Below are 15,196 nucleotides of genomic sequence, written 5' to 3'. Positions count from 1 at the left end.
GATAAGGTAGAGGGTCTAATCCAGCTGGTTAACACAAGCCGCCTATAGACAGCAAACTAAAAGAGTACCTTGTAACACACACCCACTGGGGCTTCAGCTGTAGACACTCACCTCTAGACACTGCTGTGGGGTCAGAGCCCCACAGCCTGCTCGTCTGTATGCTCCCCTAGAGGTTTGAGCAGTGGGGCACTGAAGAAGCGAGCCACACCCCCATCATCAGTCCTGTGAGGGGGGCAAGGGAATCTTTCCTGTTTCAACAGCATGAATCACCCTATTAGACATTGTTACAAAATCATTTGTTCAAATGGTTTTATTAAAATGTTTAAATTTTTAATGATCCTTCCCCCTAGGCAAAATGCCCGACTTCCAGGAAAGAACTGTTCTGTGCAACTGTTACTCCCTCATATTTGGCTGGTGCAAAAGTAATCGCGGTTTTGGATCATGAATTGTAAATCATTATAACTAGGCTCAAACACATCTTTATTAATCAAAATAGGAAACATTACAATCAATACATTTTTACCAATGAAAAATAAGTTTGTTTATTCCTGTAGCATAAAAATCCGTGCTTCAGGATTCAATGAACTCTTGGAAAGCACTTTCTGCATTCTACTGGTTGTGGAAGTGTTTTCCTTACAAAAAGTTGTCGAAATGCTTAAAGAAGTGGTAGTCAGTTGGCGAGAGGTCAGGTGAATATGGTGGATGAGGCAAAACTTCGTAGCTCAGTTTGTTCAACTTCTGAAGCTTTAGCTGTGTGATGTGCAGTCATGCATTGTTGTGGAGAATTGGGCCCTTTCTGTTGACCAAAGATGACTGCAAGGGTTGAAGTTTTCGGTGCATCTCTTTGAACTGCTGAGCATACTTACCAGATGTAATGGTTTTGCCAGGATTCAGAAAGCAATAGTGGATCAGACCAGCAGCAGACCACCAAACAGTGAACATGACATTTTTTTGGTCCAAATTTGGCTTTGGGAAGTGCTTTGGAGCTTCTTGGTCTAGCCACTGAGCTGGTCATCACTGGTTGTCATATAAAATCCATGTTACATTGGAAGTCACAATCTGATCGAGATATGATTTGTTGTTGTGTAGAATAAGAGAAGATGACACTTCAAAATGACAATTTTTTTTTTTAAATTTTCACTCAGCTCATGAGGCATCCACTTATCCAGCTTTTTCACCTTCCCAATTTACTTCAAATGCTGAACGACTCTAGAATGGTCAATGCTGAGTTCCTTGGCAACTTCTCACACAGTTGTAAGAGGATCAGCTTCCATGGTTGCTCTCAGTTGGTCATTGTCAACTTCCGATAGCCAACTACTATGTTCCTCGTCTTCAAGGCTCTCCTCTTCTTTGCAAAACTTCTTGAACCACCACTGCACTGTACGTTCGTTAGCAGTTCTTGGACCAAATGCGTTGTTGATTTTGAGAGTTGTCTCCACTACTTTACGAACCATTTTGAACTCAAATAAGAAAATCACTCGAGTTTTCTTTCTGTCTAACATCATTTCCATCATCTAAAATAAACATAAAATAAACAGCAAGTAATAAGTGATGAGCAAAAAAACATAAAATGAGAAATACCCATTAAAATGATGTTTAACAAAACCACATTTATTTAAGAATGTATTCCAATATCAAATGCCAAATTCCAAGAATGCAAAAACCACAATTACTTTTGCACTCGTACTTAGAACCATGCCTAGGGCACTATAAAAACTCAACAAAAATGTGTTGATTGGATGAATGAATGCCCTTGAACAATTATTTAATTTAATCTTTTTTTTTTTTGAGATGAAGCCTGGAGTGCACTCTTGTTGCCCGGGCTGGAGTGCAATGGTGCAGTCTCGGCTCACCACAGCCTCTGCCTCCTGCGTTCCAGCAATTCTCCTGTCTCAGCCTCTTGAGTAGCTGGAATTACAGGCATGCACCCCCATATCTGGCTAATTTTTGTATTTTTAGTAGAGACAGGGTTTCTCCATGTTGATCAGGCTGGTTTCAAACTCCTGACCTCAGGTGATCCGCCTGCCTCGGCCTCCCAAAGTGCCAAGATTACAGGTGTGAGCCACCACGCCTGACCTATTTAATGTATTTCTAACTCACTTTCCTTATATTAATATGGCAGTGATGATGATGATATTAATAATAATCACAATAATACCACATAGTGCTATGATAAGGCTTACACATAGATTCATCTAACACAGTGCTTTTCACGTAAATGCTCAGTATTTTTTATTTATTTATTTATTTTTGAGACAGGATCTGGCTCTGTTGTACAGGCTAGAGCTCAGGGGCATGATCTTAGCTCTCTGTACCCCCTCCCTCCTGGGCTCAAGCAATCATCTCACCTCAGCTTCCTAAGGAGCTGGGACTATAGGCACATGCCACCACAACTGGTTAACTTTTTAAATTTTTTGCAGAAACAAGTTTTCATCATGTTGTCCAGGCTGGTCTCTAACTCCTGAACTCAAGTGATCTATCTACCTGCCTCAGCCTCCAAAAGTGCTTGGATTAGAGGCATGAGCCACTGTGCCTGGCCTATACTTAACAAATTTAGACACTTTTTTTGTTGTTGTAGATTCTTGCATTGAGACCAACATAAAAAAAGAAATCTAAAAGAAGTCTCGTAGATTGATTTTAGGATGTCGATTATTTTCAAAACAAGTGAGAAACCCAGGGGTGTAATGAGCACATAGTTCTAGGCTTCGAGAAACAAATCATTTATTTGAAATTAGTCTAAAATGTAAAAGAAAAAATGGAAAAAGATAATGCATGAACTGCAGGATCCAGCACACATTAAAGAGTTTTTTGGGGAAAAATAAGATAGATAGATAGATAGATAGATAGATAGATAGATAGATAGATAGATAGATAGATAGGATAGATAGATAGATAGAGATATCTATCTATATAGATATGTATCAGTAAGAATGGGACAAGCTAATAAGAGAAGGCTCCATGGGAGAGGAACAGATCTGTACTTGGGGATGAAAAATGGACCTGATCTATATAAATGAAGAGGAAAGGAGCAGACCATGGGAGAGGATGAAGGCAAAGAAGAATGCACAGTTCAGTTGGAATGACTATGGTATGCCCATATGTTCAGAAGTTGGGGAATGTCAACAAAAACCAAAAAGGGTGGGCCTTTGGGAGAGGATACGGTTGCATATGTGAAAAAACGTATCCTTCAGTAAATCTGGGGGACATTGAAAGTAAGGCAAAAGACTTTTATTTTGTGGTAACAAAAAAACTATAGTTACTGAAATCATTTTGGGTTTGTGTGTGTGTTGTGCACCCACACACACAATCAAGTGTCACAAAGTCACCAAGGAGTATTAGAATTAAGTAAAGAACCTGGAGTCAGGAAAACTAGATAGCAGACTATTTTTATGTCCTCTATCACATTTGCTCTTTTCCATCTTCGTTACTCTCAGCATGATCATTCTATAACAGAGACATGATTATGCACTTTTCTGCTTAAATTCTGCTCATCTCCCCTAGTTTTCAGGGAGTTAAATCCGAACTCGTTAGCAAGTCATTCAAGGTCAGTAGTAAGCTAGGTTCAACATTTTCCCTGCCTCATCTCCTAATAGCTCCTCCAAATCTAAATGAGTTTTATAAACTCTGTCCCCCACACAGACACACCGAAGTTCTGACTGTCCCTTTAAATAACATAAGTAAGCCGCACGCGGTGGCTCACGCCTATAATCCCAGCACTTTGGGAGGCTGAGGCGGGTGGATCACGAGGTCAGAAGATCGAGACCATCCTGGCTAACACGGTGAAATCCCGTCTCTACTAAAAATACAAAAAAATTAGCCAGGCAAGGTGGCCGGCGCCTGTAGTCCCAGCTACTCAGGAGGCTGAGGCAGGAGAATCGCCTGAACCCGGGAGGCAGAGCTTGCAGTGAGCCGAGATCGCTCCACTCCACTCCAGCCTGGACGACAGAGCGCGACTCCATCTTAAAAAAAAAAAAAAAAAAAAAAAAAAAAAACATAAATATTTACAGCCTGGAATAGCATTTCTCTTTCTATTATGCCTCATATGACCTTCAACTCAACTTTCAGACACAGCTCAAATGCTGCCTCTCTTATGAAGCCTTTTCTAACGTTGTCCCACCTCTGTGGTTCTCTGAGCTCTGACTTTTCTCTTCCCATAACAACTTATACATCTTGTACTTATAACATTAAACTTATTTTGATTTTGTGTTTATATTCCTATTTCTCAGATTAAATCATGAGGTTCTTGAAGGTCAAGTGACTTTGTATCTGTAGTGCTTAGCATGGTAATGGCATGTGGTAAGGAATTAATACACTAAAAAGCACTAGAAAAACTTATATTTTGAGTTTTCCTTAACTTCCATTAAAACGTAAGCTGCAACTTAAACTTACATTTTAAGTGAAAAAAAAAATGGTGTTGCTACATAGAGCAATAAGGTCATGATTAAAAATGAGACTGTTTTAGAACAGATGGCAAGTTTAGTGTTAACTTCTTAAATTGGATCTGTCAGGTTATTTGAGAGAAAATATTCTGATATGCTTGGAAATACAAAGATGGCTCTTGAGCTAGAGAGTCACACATTGGGCCAGCATATTTTCAGAGATGACCCCTGAAAAACAGAGATGAGCAGTGGACTCTAGAAGAAAGGATATGAAAGGAAACAAACATCTGATTAGGACCTGGGCTTTGTGGCATGATAGGAACAGTGAAATTACTGGATCAGGAAGCAGTGACCAAGAGTAATTAGAGGTGGAAGAAGCATTGGGATGGTGTGATACAGAGGCCCTGGGCGAGAACACGTTCAACAAGATCAACACTATCAAATGCCCCCAAGAGATCAAGGGAAATGAAGCTGAGAAATAATCAGAACAAAATTGCTAATTTTAGAGCGAGATTTCAGCAATTTGATTGGTAGAGAAGATGTGGAATTCAGGTAACAAAGGAAGTTGTTGAGTCGGAATCGGTATTTTTGACTTTTAGTCATGTTTACAACTTCAAAAATGAGAAAAAGAGCATTGCTAAATATGAGTATCCTATCTATAGGGTTTTTTTTTTTTTTATGATAGTACTGTATTTTAAAGATTGCGTTTTCAATTTCAAGTTCGGTTACAGATAAAATAAAACATCTGGAGTTTGGGAACTCCCAGAATGAGATTTTATTTCCTCATTGGTCATGTCTGAAGACTCCAGAGTTTAGAATTCCCTTCATAAACCTTACTTTTCTTATGGGTAGTTCTACCCATGGACACATTTTCCTAAGTATAATCTCTAAAAGAGTTAGAATTTGTGAGTGAGTTATGCAGAAGCGTTGAGAGCAGCATTTCCCAAGATATGTTCACTGAAGCACTAGTACATAGCCTGTTAATAGCTGTTACATGAAAAAAAAAAATTACCCTAGTCAAACATAGTTTTGAAATGCAAGTTAAAACAAACCCAGACACTTTCTTTACTGCAGGACTCCTCAGAATCTCTTATTAGTGTGCAACTGTGAATATGAAAGAAATATTTAGGGTAGCAGTTGCTTTCAAAACACTTTTCACCAAGATATCATTTTTGTCATGAAACTCGCCTTTGGACTTGTTGAGTGGGATGTATTTTATTTAATATTTTCCAGCTCCTTTTATCTCAGAGTAAATGTTCCATGATATTTATATGTTATATAATGAGCACGAAAAAAATCACTTAATAATAATAATGATGTATACATACAAGAACTGCAAGTCTTTTTTTCTCTCCTCCCTCCCTCCCTTCCTTCCTTCCTTCCTTCCTTCCTTCCTTCCTTCCTTCCTTCCTTCCTTCCTTCCTTCCTTCCCTCCTTCCTTCCTTCCTTCCCTCCTTCCTTCCTTCTTTCCTTCCTCCCTCCCTCCCTCCCTCTCTCCCTGCCTTCTTTCCCTCCTTCCTTCCTTCCTTCTTCCACAAGAAAGAATTTGAGGCAGGTCCAGAGTAGAGTGAAAGCAAGTTTATTAGAGAAGTAAAGAAACAAAAAAATGGCTACTCCATAGGCAGAGCAGCAGTATGGGCTGATTGACTGAGTATACGTAGAGTTATTTCCTGATTATATGCTAAACAAGGGATGGATTATTCATGAATTTTCTGGGAAAGAGACAAGCAATTTCCAAAACTGAAGGTTCCTCCTGCTTTTAGACCATACAGGGTAACTTCCGGATGTTGGCATGTAGACTGTCGTGGTCTGGTGGGAGTGTCTTTTTGCATGCTAATGCATTATTAGCATAAAATGAGCAGTGATGATGACCAGAGGTCACTTTCGAGGCCATCTTGGTTTTGAGTTTTGGTGGGATTTGGCCAGCTTCTTTACCACATCCTGTTTTATCAACAGGGTCTTTGTAACCTGTATCTTGTGCTGACTTCCTATCTCATCCTGTGATTAAGTATGTCTGACCTCCTGGGAGTGCAGCCCAGTAGGTCTCAGCCTTATTTTACCCAGCCCCTATTCAAGAGGAAGAAACTCTGGTTTGGACACCTATCTCCCTCCCTCCCTCCTTCCCTCCCTCCCTCCCTTCCATCCATCCTTCCTTCCTTCCTTCCTTCCTTCCTTCCTTCCTTCCTTCCTTCCTTCCTTCCTTCCTTCCTTCCTTCCTTTCATATTGTCTCTAATTAGGAGATTGTCTCAATGGACTTTTTAATTTTCATTTAAAATAAAGAACTTACACTAACGAATTAGATTTCTACTATAACTATACGCTGAAAAAATTATAAAGTAACTCTCAGGAAACATCATTAACAAAATCTGTGGGACTGGGATGTCTAAATTTCCTCTTTTCCAGTTCGTAAGCTCTAGCATTTTGGGGCTCTCAATTTCTTTGAAAACATGTGAGGGTTTGAAGTACTGGCATGCATAAAATTCTTTAGTAAAACAGGAATATTGAATATGCTTTTAACTTTAACACTAAGCATTTCTATGATTGCCTCACACTTTTTTTTATTGGTATTGACTGCAGTGGATTCATGAGGAGGACATATGTTCTTAGCAAAGACATATAGTACGATTCTGCGTTACATCACCACCACCCACCTTCATTTAAACTCTGGAAAAAGACAAGCTCTTCCAAATGTTTCCAATTTTTATTCTGCTTTACTCTCACACAGATACTTCTCCGGCATGTTCTTATCTCATCCACTATGATTTCTTTGTCCCCCAGCTTTGTTCCTCTGCCCTTCACGAAGTTATACGATCATCACATCTCACTGCAGCCTCTGGACACATGTTCCCTGCATTGTGTCCCTCACCCCTTCTCCTGTTTTTGTGGCAGTTTCCCCAGTGCCCAGAAGCTGTCACCTTGTTTCATATCAGAGTCACTTATGCTTTCCCTATTTCTGATTCACAGCTTTTACCTACCTTGCAGTGCTTTTATGGAACATGTTTGGCACCCCCCAGGTTTGTTAAAGCCACAAAGAAACACCAACATTATCTACCTGAATGATTCTGATTGTTTTCTAAAACGCCATTTGCTTTGTGAAACCTACCTTTTCAAATTCCAAGGTAAATTGATGCCTTGGAATCCTGCATTCCCGTGGTCTGAAATGCTTCTTGATATGCAAGTGCAGCAGGAAGATGTGGGCACAGAAATGTCTGGGTAAAGCTATGACCAGTGGCTGTGTGCTGTGAGGAAACTTCAACCATAGTTCAGGTGACAAGAAGCCCTTACATGAAATAAGCCCCTCTGCTGTTCCCTTGCTCCTACTGTCTTCCCTAGAAACAAAAATAAAGGACAACTCCTGCCATAAATAGACAACTACTTCAGATGGAGTTAGTCAGATGAAAGTCACAAGATGACTTAAAATGCCTATTCCACAGGCATAAAATATTCTTAGTGATTGAGATATAAAAGAGTCAACTTTAAGTGTTTCATTAAAATCACTGCAAATACTATGCATAACAATTTACCAAGAACTCATGAAGCTGCTTGTTTAATAAATGAAGCTCATCTATCGTAAATGGCTTGGTACAACCAAAGTGGCTCTAATCAAATTGGGGACAGATGAGTTCTGTACATGCAGCTTATTTCATTAATTTACTACTGTTTAGGGTTCATAGGCAATGGCCAATTGATATTATTTGTGACAACACTAAATAAAATAAGTAAAGGAAAATAAGTTGCATGATGTATTGCAGAGATAAATCACACCCCGGCTAGTGGGGAGCTGAAACCCTCCAGCAGAAACACTTAGCACACTTCATTTGATTCCCATTCGTCAGCCTCAGTGCCGGTGGCTCAAAAAGAATGCAAAGGTAAATGAACACCAAAATATGATTTACAGTACTGGAAAACAGTCCTACCCAAATAAATCAAGGTTCCACTTCATTTCAGGCATTGGTTTATTCATAATACAGGGCTTTTACAATCAAGTCCTGCCAATTGTAAACAAACCACAGCAAAACACCCACCTGCACGAAGAGATAGGCATGATACTGTGTGTGCATAGAGAACTAAAGAGGTTTAAAAATAACTGCAGCTATTCGGCGGATTGAAAAAGGAAATGGGCGGCACATTTTAAAAGACCTCGTTGGTTTGAGCAGTAATGTTGTTGCAGTCTGCTTACATGATTAAGACAGGGGAAGCCACATCCACTTTTAGAATTTATAGATTTAAAAATGTTCAACCAGACTGCTTCTATACATAGCTTTGTTAAAACTCCTGGGAAGACTATCGTGAAGTTCTGTTCTTATTCAAGATTTTTAGAATTATTCTGGGTTAGAGATAAAAGAAGAGAGAGAGGAATAAGTGAATAGGAGAATCTATTAAATGAGGTGTCTTCTAAAACAACTTAATTTCATTTTCATTCTAGGCTCCATAGATTGTAACTGCCACCTTGCTACTGGGGAGCTTTTCATCTGATGTAAACCAAAGATAACAAAGGAGGAAACTGAAGGGTTTCTGTCATAAACATCTCTCTTCAGCTAAATATAGGTGATTGCATATTGCAAACATAATTCTATGTTGATTTCTTTTTATTAATAACAAACCTAAAAAAAAAGAAATACTCAGTTGAAAGCAAAAAAACAAAAGGAAAACCTTTAAATTACAGTATTTTAGAACTGGAGAGAACTTCCTTACAGATCATTTAGAAGTCTAATTACCAAATTCTGCAAAAATCATCTTAGGATTTAAAAAAGATGAGTAAGCCAAGGTCACAACATTGGTTAACGACAGAGCCAAGCTCCAGCTCAAGGACTTCAAAATCTTAAAAAAGTTTGTGCACAAATATGTTGAAATCTTTGTATCCTACAGTTCTTTGTGATATGCAAAATACACAGATAAATGTTTTATGTTCTTACGTACCCTGTGTATGTGCACAAGTGTGTGCACACGTGTGTATATCATGGATTTTTTTACACATATATGTATGTCATGGATTTTTTTTTAATTTTAGGTTTTCTGATTTTCTTATAGACTTACAGCAATATTTTATTTGGTTTCATTATATTCAAGCAATTTTTCCAAGAAGCATTTAGTGTGGTTTCCAACATGAAAGTGTCCTCCCTGAGGTTATTGTTGCACTTAAATGGCTTTTCTTTTCCTGCCTTCTTATTTGTGTCCTAAGAAAGACATACTGGACTGACTGGTTGTCTACTTAGTGCCATGTCTCCAAAGGTTGCACATACACTGTGTTTCCTCTAACAAGCCTACAAAGCAACTGCCTAGAGAAGCATTGAAAACCAAGTGCAAAGTCTTTTTTATAAAATATCTTTCCTGTGAGATAATGTAGCACTTTTAGTATTTGTATTGCAGATACTGCTTATATTATTGGAAGTTAATATTTTATCCCTAGTTGCAGAGGTATTACAAATTACCAAACCTATACAACCATGCTGCCTGAAGTTAAGATTATACATTGCTGAGGTTTAAATAGGTGTTTGCCTAACAGCATCATTCTCCACAGAAAACAAGTTTTCAGAAGGAAAGCAGAAACAGTTGGGTTTTCATTCTATTACCATTGAAATTGTACTTCTTTTTGTTAATGATTGAATAAATCAGAATTTCAGTGGTGTATTCTCAGCATTTTCTTCTATTTATTCCATCTGTTAGGGGAAAGCACCAGCATCTTGAGAAATAACCCACTTTATAGTCAAAAAATATAGTCTGCAAATTTAAGCTGTTTATTGTGGGATAAAAATAACCGTAAAACAAACAAGCTCTCCTTGAATATTTGTGCCCCTGGTTGGAGAGCTCTTCCATTCCCTTGAAGGCTTTTGGCTATAAAACACCCTGAAAAACAATTTCTCACAGTCCTAGCTTGTCTGTAGGAAGCTGTTTCTCTCATTCTGATTAACTTGACTGCAGGTTTGCTTGGGGATTAAATAAACTAGCTAACTTCCAAAACCCTTCCCAAGGAGGGAAGGTCTCTTCTACCTTTTGTCTATTTCAGTGTCAGCCCTTGACACCCAGGCAGGAAGATGGGGATGGGGTCGGGGAGCGGTTTATCTTGGTGGGAATTGAACACAGAAATAAAACCCAAAAGAACGTGGAGACTTTCTGTAGCACTGCTGGGAAATAGGATTGCAGCCTACCCCTCCTGGTTCGTGTTTTCTCTACCTGTTACAAGTCATTTATTTTTATCACACCTTTAATGAAAGTGACCTATAGAAAGGGCTTTTATCTGGGCTGTGGTGAACTAAGACAATAAAAAGGAACTTAGAATTATAGTGGTTTAGTTAACCATCAAGGAAATAAGAGAAGTTAAGTTTTCATAAGTAATTTCTCAAATGAATGTTCTAAACAAAATAGTAGCATGTATGAGAGGAAGAAAATCTAATTGATCATTGTCTCTAACTATAATTGATTCACCAAATATGCATTCAATCTTGAGCCGTGTGTAAGCTTCACTTCTTTGTCTTTTCAGAGGTCAAATGCTACCATTACTATAAATATCTATACATCAAGGTTTACAGGTTAGTAACTTAATATATTCTATTGACCTAGGTTAAATATTCTCCCCAAATTTACTATGTTTAAACATATCAGTATTTTGAATGACAGAGGGGTTGGCATAACAATTTTGTTTTCTTTCTTCTATTTATCTGATACTAAAGCTTCAAGGGGATTGCTAAGTTTTTCTTCCAAACATGCTTGTAGGCTATTTCCTTGCTTGGCAAGGGAATGAAATTTACCATCACTTGGGAAAATTCTGAAGTCAAGCTGTGAAACTGAACAAAATTTTCATCAGCAAAAATTGAGTTTGAAAAACATGTGTTTCCCCTTTGGTAACAGGAGGATGCAAGGTAGATAGGAAGCCGAATCGGAGAGTTTAAGCCTTCATTATTCTTTCCTGTGTAACCATTCAGCAGCAAGGAAGAGAAAGAAAAGAATGCCAGCTGCAATGCCCAAAGCAAAATCTTTATGAGACTGAGTGATGGAACTCGGAGAAACAAACCAGGTGTCCACTCCTTGATCTTAACACACAACATTTGTATACACAGAAGAAAAGGAAAGACAAGCCAAGAAGGACAGATCCCTGGGGAACATGGAGAAAGAAAGTACAGTGAGGAATCTTAAGAGGCTGTGGGTCCTTGTAGTGTGTTCACACAGGCATGCTGAACAATAAGTCCAAGATTACATTTTCATAAAGGAAATAGTATAATTGGCTATTTCCTAAAGTCACCTAAGCCCAGCCCAAATGATAAGTTTTCAGGGATAACAATAGCTTAAGTTTTTATAGCACTTTATATTATCTTGTTTGATCTTATCTGATCTGCACAACAAGTCTGTAAGATAGGTTACAATTATTCAAGAAGAACTTAATACTAGAGAGGTTAAATCACTTTCCCATGAGCCAGAATCAGGCAGGCAGTATGTTGCTATAATTTCTTGTATGAAATTTTACTGAATCAAGCAGATTTACATTAAACAGTAAAAATCACAGCCCCATTATTCTCAGAATAAATATGAAAGAGTTATCTACCTTGCAATGAAGGAAACATCTTTTATAAGAATCGATATTATGAACTTAAAGTAAGAGATAGAATATCAGAGTGCGTGCTGTTTCTGGTGACGCACCCTTAGGGTCAGTTTAGTCCATCCTAGTTACATAAATATAATGTAACTTTCATGTTCCATTGCTCAAATGTATCATTCATGACTATCTTTTTACTCCTGGTTACTGACATTAGACTGTAGACCTTACTCTTACATGAGAGAGAAAATCAACAATATCGCCATCATTACCATAGAAAACATTTAGTGAGGCCTCAATCTGTGCACCTGTTGTTGTTTTGCAAAGTGAGTTATTAGACGTGGTTCTTGTCCACTGGGATCTTAAAGACAAAGGAAAGGACATACAGACAACTGAACAAGCAATGAGACTTGTACACAGGCACATATGTGCCAGCTCCTATTTGCATATGGAAATGTCGACTTTGTAGATTCAAGTTAATGATGTTTTGCTTTTGTCAATCCATTATGAATTGTCAGCTATTAAAATCTGGCCCCAAGTGATATCTCAGCACAGTGACGTGCCTTATCCTGCTGTTCTGTTGTGTAGGTTAAGATCTCAATGTTCCTATCAAGCTTCAGGGAATTCTTAGCTTGTAAAGACTTTGCATTCAGGGTCACTGGTGTTTCAAGAAACAGCTTAGCCAAACATCAATATTTTTTTCTTAAATTTTTAAAAAGTTAGTTTAACAATTAGAAAGCCAAATCATCTGCTGACTTCTTCTGAGAAAATAGAATTTAGAAGAACTTTATGAATTGAAAATGAAGCTTAAAACACTTTCTATTATGAACTCTGATAAACTTGAGACAAAATACAGCTTTCCTTTTTTTCTGTTCTCAGCACTATGAACAGCCTTATTTCTATCTTAGGAATCCTCAAATCATTAAAAATATGTTATGCTTCATGGCATCATTTGATGCATAAATATGGATGGGAGTAAGAAAATAGAAAGATCGCCAGTCTTCACCTCTAAAAACTTGTTTTTGATATGGTACCTATGCACAACAATGGACTAGATGCTATACATAATCACATTTAATATTCAAAATCATTGTGGGGAATAGAAACTATTTTACCATACCCCACCCTCCCTTTTACCAATGAGAAAATGCTAAATGAATTGATCGAGGCCGCACAAAGAGTAAGAATTACCAAGAAAGTTCAAACCACAATTTTTCTGACTCCAAAGCTCATCGATTTAATCTGTACCTGTCTACTTTATATAATAATTCTAAAAGGATGCATGTCTTTAACTTCTTTCTTTCAGAGAGGGTATGACTTTTTGGTATGCATTGAATATTGAGTACCCTAAGGGAAGAGAGTACCATAAGCCTTTCGTGTCTTCTCAGCCTCATCTCTTCCACCAGTCGGCTGCACCATATAGTCCAGCATAGGTTCTGGCCGAGCTCACACAGGTGAACCTGACAGTGTCTTTCTTAGACTCCACAAGGCCTCCCTGATGCTGCTGCAAGGCATGTCTGTGCCAGTCACACAACTTGGTTGTGTGGGGAAGTTCACGTCCGTTAGGTCACGCTTGACAATTGGAGAGCCAGCGCCCACAGCAAACAAACAAACCAACAAACAAAAAACTCCCTTTTATCTTCCAGGTGAACAATTCTGAAATACATTTCATAAGCTTCCTTAGAAAGTCTGGCAGGATGGAACACCATTTGCCTATAGTGGTGGCTGATGCATTCATTTTTGGTTTGGCTTTCCCTCCTGCATTTGATTCTCTCTGTCATCCCTGTCCCTTGGGTTCCTGTCCCTAATAAATGGTCCTCATGCAAGCTCTTTTTCTAGGTTATGCATTCAGAGTACTTGAAGCTAAGACACAGGTAATTTGCTTTATTAATTATTATATGCCCATCTCCTAGTAATATATCTGATAGAGTATATATATAATCAATGATGATAAAACTGAAATTTTTTCTTGTATTTTTACATCACCTAAAATGTGCTTGGGTTAAAGGGAGTTAAGAAATTGTTATTTTTGTTCACAGTTGAGAATCTGTAATGATGCTTAGTTGTTGCCATGGATGTGTTGCCTTGGAAGCTGAGGAATTGGACGGGGTTGAATCCATTCTGGTCATTTCTAGGGGTGTTAAATGGGCACACACATCCAGAAAAAGTAACTTCTATTTCCCTTGATGCTAAGATCAATGTAATCAGTGCTATTATTTTCTAATTGTAAAAGCCATATTCCTATTACTGAAATTTGTAATACAATTTTTATCACTCATTCCTTTTTCCCCCTAGTACAACGTGAATACTGTAATAAATTCCTTGCTTTTTCAAATATGGATAATTGTTTTTAAGCAACAGGATAGCTCATACTCTAAATTGAAATAAGCCCATCTTATTGATTCGTATCCAATTTGTCATCAGATAGATATCAGCCTTTAAAAATAGAATCATAACTAGGATTAATTCAAACAATTTCAGAAGATCTTGTAAGGGAAGCCAAACAGTGAAAAACTGTTGAAATTGAACCCCTTCTCTCTGTTATTTTCTGATCAACGTTTTCAACGCCTGTGGGCTTTCTAGCAATAAAGTGTTCTGGTGTCAAGGATTACAACTGGGCTCCCTTCAAGAGCCATAAATTCACTTAAAAATATGTAAATGTGTTTCACTTACCACTGACCTGGGGGTAAGAAGTTCTATATCAAATTACTCACAGGCTGAGATACCCATTCTCCTATTCTGATTCTAATTAAAAAGGGCTGAGAAACAAGCTATGTAAGAATGTTCATTTATAGTGCAGTAGAAAAGTAAGGAAGATTTACTAAGTGTTACTCGCCACACAAAGCTGCAACTACAGCAAACCAGGAGGAAAGGAGACTTCAATGTTTCTTCCAAATAGAACATGCTTTTCCAATTAAAAAAAAAAAAATTCACCACCATAATCCAAGAACCTGTCACTTTCTGCCGATCTTTTTTGAAAGCTTCCTAATTAGATTCCCTGCATCTTGGAGTTTCCTTCATGGGTTTTCACACTGCTGGAGTAACCATTCTGAACATTGTGATGCACATGATATTCCTATGCCCTCAAATTGGCAAGGATCCACCATTGCCCGGGGTAGATCATTCAAACTTTTTCATCCAAGTATTCTAGCTATCTTCCAAACTTCCATCTCACAACTGATATGGCTGCTAGGAGAGGCAAAAACAAATTCTTCACTGGCAGTGAAATGCCTTCTAAGTGCATTGTGGCATGATGGTCAATCTCATTTCATTTATTTTCCTGGT

The 15,196-nt window shown here is 38.1% G+C and overlaps 1 long non-coding RNA gene across 2 annotated transcripts; it reads right to left on the bottom strand.

Annotated features, from left to right (window-relative positions):
- Positions 1-295: 295 nt before the first annotated feature.
- LOC119626213 (uncharacterized) lies at positions 296-14,644 on the bottom strand. Of its 2 annotated transcripts, none has more exons than XR_005242371.2 (3): positions 14,585-14,644; positions 7,484-7,709; positions 296-1,514 (listed from the first exon to the last, which is right to left on the bottom strand). It is a non-coding gene; the product is annotated as an uncharacterized lncRNA (long non-coding RNA). The 2 variants fall into 2 exon arrangements; XR_005242370.2 differs by lacking the exon at positions 14,585-14,644 and adding an exon at positions 13,276-13,336.
- Positions 14,645-15,196: the final 552 nt, after the last annotated feature.

This window comes from Chlorocebus sabaeus, chromosome 20 (assembly GCF_047675955.1).
Source record: "Chlorocebus sabaeus isolate Y175 chromosome 20, mChlSab1.0.hap1, whole genome shotgun sequence".
Lineage (NCBI taxonomy): Eukaryota > Metazoa > Chordata > Mammalia > Primates > Cercopithecidae > Chlorocebus > Chlorocebus sabaeus.
Note: the sequence above shows the minus strand (reverse complement) of the source record. Positions and strands in the feature narration are given on the sequence as shown.